Below are 6,000 nucleotides of genomic sequence, written 5' to 3' on the forward strand. Positions count from 1 at the left end.
TTTTGGGATGACCTGGTATAAAAGGGGTGTCAATTTCTATAATTAGCTGTAGACTTGTTGGTTTTGAAGATGTCAGAGGAGCAATTGAGATGAGCGCGTGGAGATCTTATAATTAATTAATTGCTTTGGTTTTCTTTGGGATTTAACAATTGACACCAATTATTTCACCGAGATCTCTGGTAAATTAATTGAAGATCAGTAGTTTTCGGTGAAATTATATTGTGTTAGCTAAAATATTTAAACAGTTACACATCCCAAATTGTATTCTGTCTACTTAGGAAATTATTTTCAAGTTTCACCTAAATTATTTGAACGGTGTAACTACTTGGTGAATCTTAATCTCGGGAATCAACACCGAACTCCACCGAAATATTTACCAAGGTGCGAGTTCTGGTGTTCTGTAAAAATCAATTCTTGAGTATAATAAAATCATTTATTAACCTTAAATTCATCATTTTCAAGGGATATTGGTAAGTTATTGGGTTATTAAAAAAGTTGGGATTAAAATGTGTTCATTTTAATTTTTGCATGCTTACATATTCATCTTTACTTAAATAAATTGTAGAATAGAGTTTGATTTATTTCTTAAAGAAAAGTAATAACAAGGTTTATAAGTTTACACAAGGATTTAATATTACACTGGGATTTATAACTTTGGGATCTACCAATTCAGTGAAGTGTTGTGTAACAGTCTGTGATTCAATTTGGAGTATATGATAAAGGTGTTCTAGTGATAGAGCGGGGCTATATAGATTATATAGTAAAAAATGAATAATTTCTTTGAAAAATCTTCTTCTTTGCTCCTACGTATGAAATAAAATAACCAAGTACATAGTAATGTTTAATAAGGCTACCTCTTCCAATATTGTGAATTTCATGGCCCCTGGTTTGGGGGTTCTGGTGTTAGGGCGGGGCTTTATTGAATATGTAGTGAAAATGCATAAATTCCTTAAAACTCTTTTTTTCTGCTCCTGAGTATTTAACCAATGAACTATGTGCATAGTTATGAGGAGGAAGGATGCCTCTTTGTGATTTTTGAATTTCAGGGTCCCTGTGCTAGAGATTCTTGTGGGGAGGGGGGCTCTGATGTTTATATAGTGAAAATGCTTGAATTCTTTGAAAATCTTTTCCTTTGTTATTGGGTATAATGCCAATGATCTTTGTATACATATTTATGAAAAAAAACCTGCTTCTTCAAAAAATGGTTAATTTCATGTCCCCTGCGACAGAGGTTCTTTGAGGGGGGGGGGGGGGTAACATAGTCTGAAATAATTTAATGCTTTAAAGTCTGCACTTTGGTATTAATCAACAGCACGATGATTGATTGTATACTGTTTAACGTCCCTCTTGAGAAATTTTACTTCATATGGAGACGTCACTACTTGCCGGTGGAGAGCTCCAAATTTTGTCCTATACTCGGCACTTAGGGTCATTGAGCAGGGAGAGATCTTTTTCGTGTCAGCACCTACTGCGACACGGGACCTCGGTTTATACGGTCTCATCCGAAAGACCGGTCTCCACGACCCACAGTGGGATTCGAACCCGCGACGTTAGGATTGACTCCTTACTTCGCAACTCTAGAGCAGACGCTCTAACCACTGCGCCACGCGAGCGATAACAGCACGATAAACTTAAATTTTAAAAAAATTAAAAAATTAGATGTGGCCCCAGGATCAGTGGTTCCTGTGGGATGGGGAGCTCAACTGTGGACCCGCCCTAATAGAAAAAGCCTTGACCCAGGGGCCATGAAATTCACTAAAAGTGGAAATGCATTTTCTCTTGGTTATTTGATCTGCCTCTGGGTTTTAAGTAACCAAAATGAGCCTGCTGAGTGTATAATTATGATAAGCAATGGTGCCTCTTTCAAAATTGTGAATTCCATGGCCTTTAATTTAAAACCTGAATCCAATTCAATTGTTGGAAAGTTGTCGCGTGATACTCAAGTGACCTATAAGGCCATTGGGCCTCTTGTTAATTTTTCATTTCACTTTTTACATTATGGTTAAATATCAATTTTTCTGTTAATTATCGTAATTAGGATTGTAAGAAATAATGAAATAGGAAATTTTTCAGACACTTATGAAACTCAAAATACGATGACACATTTTACATCTGGTCTCGGAGCAATAAAACTTAAAAAAAATCACTTTTGACCTAAATTTCACTTTTCTTACTATATTTTATATTCTCTCTTTGTGAAACTGTGGCTGAGAAAAAAAAACAAAAAAAAAAACAAGAGGCCCACGGGCCTTATAGGTCACCTGAGCATTATGCAACAACTTTCCAGTTACAGTGTATTGAATTTGATTTATGTTTTAAGCCAGATGCTACATGGCATTCACAATTTTGAAAGAGGCACCATTGATCATCATAACAATACGCTAAGCAGTTTCTTAGCTTGGTTACTGAATACCCATACGCAGGGTAGGGGAACAAAAATGCACTCCAACTAATCAGTAATATTCAGCAATAATCAGTAGTGCCGCTAACACTGTGACATAAACCCTTGACCTTAGATTCACATATTGCGCAAATTGTTCAAGGCATCCTAAAAATTGCCTATCAAAAAATAAATAAATGTTTTATAAATATAAAGGAGCAGATTTCAAACAATTAACTCATTTACAGTATATAAGTAAAGCCCCCCCCCCCCCAACCCTGACCCTGGGGCCTTGAAATTCACAATTCTGCAAGATTAGGGCCCTTGCTCATCAGAACTATATAGGTAGTTCATCTGCTTCATACCTAGAGACAGAGAAGAAAATTTTCAAAGATTTATTGTATTTTCACTATATAATCAATAGATCCCCTCCCTTACACCAGAACCCAAGACCCTGGGGCCATTTAATACCTAGGAGCAGAGAAGAATATTTTCAAAGAATTCATGTATTTTTACTATATAATCTATAGAGCCCTGCCCTAACACCAGAACCCCTGACCCTGGGGCCATAAAATTCACAATTTTGGTTGAGGCACTCTTGCTCATCATAACTATGAACTTAGTTAATTTATTTAATACCTAGGAGCAGAGAAGAAGATTTTCAAAGAATTCATGTATTTTCACTATATATAATCAATAGAGCCCCCCCCCCCCCAAAAAAAAACAGATCACTTGACCCTGGGGCCATAAAATTCACAATTTTGGTTGAGGCACTCTTGCTCATCATAACTATGCACTTAGTTGGTTTATTTAATACCAAGGGGCAGAGAAGAAGATTTTCAAAGAATTCATGTATTTTCACTATTTATATTCAATAGAGCCCAATCCTAACACCAGAATCCCTGACCCTGGGGCCATAAAATTCACAATTTTGGTAGAGGCACTCTTGCTCATCATAACTATGTACTTTGTTGGTTTATTTAATACCCAGGAGCAAGGAAGATTTTCAAAGAAATCATGCATTTTCACTATATACTTATTTAGCCCCGCCCTAGCACTAGAACCCCTGACCCAGGGTCATGAATTTCACAATTTTGGTAGAGGACTCAATGCTGATTACAGTCATGCAAATAGTTTGACTGTTTGATGTCCAGGAGAAAAGAAGAAGATTTTCAAAGATTGCATTAATTTTAGTGGTTTTGGCCCCACCCCTCAGGCCCCAAGGGGGGGGGGGGCAGGGACCATGAATTCACAATTTTTGTTCCCCTTCAGTCATAGATGTTTTGTGCCAACTTTGGTTGAAATTGGTTCGGTGGTTGCAGAGGAGAAGCTGAAAATGTTCAAATTTTAACACACGACGCACGACGACGGACAAAAACGGATAGCAATAGGTTTACTCAGGTGACCTAAAAATGGGACCGTATATGTTTTATGGCCCGAAGCAAGGGACAGAACAAATAAGGAGCTCTGAAAGGAACATGACGTAATAAAAAGGATATGGAGAAAACGAACAGTATTCAATATTAAAATCCATAAAACAATCAAATTAGGAGCAAAGCAAACACGGACCTTTGTGTAAATTTTACACAATTCTCCTCATCAATGTTTATTGTGCAATAGTATTATTGATATAGATGTTATAGAAGCTGCTTCGCTTAAAAGGAGAAATGGAAACTAAGAGATTACAAAAAAGAATTGACGTCTAATTGTATAATTTTCGACTTAGATTTTCATCAAAGATGGTAGACCTCTCTACATTAATTATTTATCAGCATCAAAGTTAAATAACTGCTACTCTAACAACGAAGCGAGAAGGGGTAGGCACAAATTGTTTTCAGCGGCTATATGTATAATTTTGTAGTCAGCAACAAAATGTGACAAAACATGTATGTACCTTCACAATAGCTCTGCATAATAAAACAGTAATTACATAAATTATATTTTTATGTCCTATAGAAAGTATTTACAAGAAATTCATAAAAATACAAATACTAGTAAATAAATAAGCCTACCTATTGAGTGACAATATGTGCAGTGCGTGTATACGTGTACATAATGACCTCAGTTATCGTTTAATTCTCCACCCAGTGACAAATTGTGTCAATACCCGATAATGTGTGCAGTGAAGATAAAAACATGCATTGTATAATTGTTGCAGCAATATACATGCCGCCATGAGGAGTTTGGGACATAAAAATCACCTTCCTTTAAAAACGTAAACAAACATATAACAAACAGTATATTCAAGTATATTCAAAAGTCCATAAAACAAGACAAAATAGGAGAAGAGCAGAGCAAACACGGACCTCCAAATCATCAGAGGTGGGATCGGGTGCCATGGAGGAGTACGCATCCCCTGCTGACCGACCACAACCGCCCTGTGTAAAATAAATATATACTTTTTTCAATGGGTGGCACTGTAGCTCTCTGGTCTGTCAATATATTTTGTTTCAGAGAGTTACAGTTCTGCAGCTATGTATCGACGAAATAACTTAGGAAATGATGAATTTAAACGAGACTTTCGATATTCTCGTTTCATCGACTTGTTTTGCACGACTCTCCTCGTTTTAGAAATTGCTCACACGTAGATGATTATTCTGCGTATCGAATCAAATGATATATATGAGATATACTGAGAAATCGACTGAGACATATACAGGTGATGAAGGCATATTGCTCTATAAGTAAGGGAAGTTGACGATTGTAAGGCTAAAATCTATAAACAAAAAAATTTTAATAATAAGGAAGTCGATAAGGCAATCTTTAAAGATATGTCTGCTTGCCCTCTCACGACCAAGAATAAATATGGATGGGAAAAAAGGAACAAATCTGAGTTTAAAATAGCCATTAATGAATAAAAGAAGTAACTGTGAACTAGAGGTTAAAAATGTTGTGAGTTGGGTCGATTCTATTCAGTCTGTTGAGATTGGGCAGGTTAGCATTTTTTTAAAGATGGCCTAATATTTACGAAAGGGCACGTTGACAATCAAAATGTTTGTCTAAAGATCCCCTATTCCTCTAAATAGAAAGGATAAGATTTCATGCGTGTACATGTACGTGTACTGTTATTTCTAGGAAGGGAATAACCTTAATTCCATGTGTGTTACGTCATCAATTTTAGTGACGTCAAGATAACTACACGTTTTTAGAAAACGTAATTCAAAACTTGTAGTTTTGATAATGAAAATTAGTCTGTTAATGTGCGAAATTGTAGCTGTTACCTATCATTTAGGAAGTTTAGTTTCACGAGCACATATCTCACTATGTTTTGCTTACTAACTCAAATAAATCTAACGTCAAAGTACTGTTAAATAGTAAAAACAAAGACAGTAATCGCGGTGCACACGGACTGTAACACGTCAACAGACAAATTACAAAAACATGTACGTGAAAATATTAGCAGAAGTACACGTGCGCGTATATTTTAAAAATCTCAACCACTCTTATACTTAAAAAGCTACTATCAATACGAGTAAATCGAGAGATAAAGTTAAAAACACAAAAAAGCCAATATTCGATCTATGCAAGGAAAAAATCTGTTATTTTGTGAATATCTTTATTGAAAAAAGCAAACAATAAATAAAAACAAAGCAATAAAGTTTATATACATTTTATGGTTC

This window comes from Saccostrea cucullata, unplaced genomic scaffold, assembly GCF_032062105.1.
Source record: "Saccostrea cucullata isolate Sc308-1 unplaced genomic scaffold, CSIRO_AGI_Scuc_v1 ctg2779, whole genome shotgun sequence".
NCBI classification, from domain to species: domain Eukaryota; kingdom Metazoa; phylum Mollusca; class Bivalvia; order Ostreida; family Ostreidae; genus Saccostrea; species Saccostrea cuccullata.